Source organism: Pinus tabuliformis, chromosome X (genome assembly GCF_031772625.1).
Source record: "Pinus tabuliformis cultivar Carrire ecotype Pingquan chromosome X, CPIR1, whole genome shotgun sequence".
Classification (NCBI taxonomy): domain Eukaryota; kingdom Viridiplantae; phylum Streptophyta; class Pinopsida; order Pinales; family Pinaceae; genus Pinus; species Pinus tabuliformis.
In genome coordinates, this window is record NC_142308.1 from 1,374,049,684 (window position 1) to 1,374,050,571 (window position 888).

Here is an 888-nt window from a genome sequence, read left to right on the forward strand (position 1 = left end):
TTACATAGATTTATCTATATTTAAGGGGTTTACAAGTGTGATGAGTCTGTGTGCTTTGTCAGTTTGTATTTCTACATTTTGAAGTTCGATTTAAAATTTCCTTTTGCAGTTTCCAACGAGTATAAAAAAAATTAAGACTCAAAAGGGGGTTCTTGGACCAATTTCACTTGTTATTCTGTATTTTTGGAAAAATGGACATCTTTCATGAAAGTTCCCTATCATTATTGGAATCTACACCACCAGTTCTAATCCAAAAGTTGTTAATTCTCCCAACAATTTATTATTTGCCTTTATGAAATGTTTCTTGAATTCAACTCTTCCAGAGGAATGAGATGTCTATCAATTTGATCAGATTCCACTCTTTCTACCTTTCATATCACCTATTTATCCCTATAAATATAATCACAATTTGAAATATTTCTTGGAACAAAGGCTGTCCCCTTATAACTACAGAAATAGGTCACTAAAATGTTAGGCTCTGACCATGAGATTATCTGTAAGAATGGCAAGGAGAAGTTGATGGTTGATGCTTCATCTAAGAATTTTTTAGAGGACAAATCCCTAGTGAAGGAGCTTCATCAATAGTGTTCAATAGATGCCAATATAGTGCACATGATCCACTAGTGATAAGCTGACCCACATGCACATATGGGATACACTTAGCAGAATGATGACCCCAGCTATCAAGGGTGTACTTTTTTAGGATTTAATATTTAAATCTGGAGTGTTATTTGAATATCAGTCCTCTATCATAATAGGTCACTTTCAATTTTGAAAAACATATGAAAGTATAAGTATTCATTCTTTTAAGAAGACATGAATATGAACAACCACATCTTTGTGGTTGAATATGACATTTGTGAATGGCATAAATGGGAGACGAGGAAG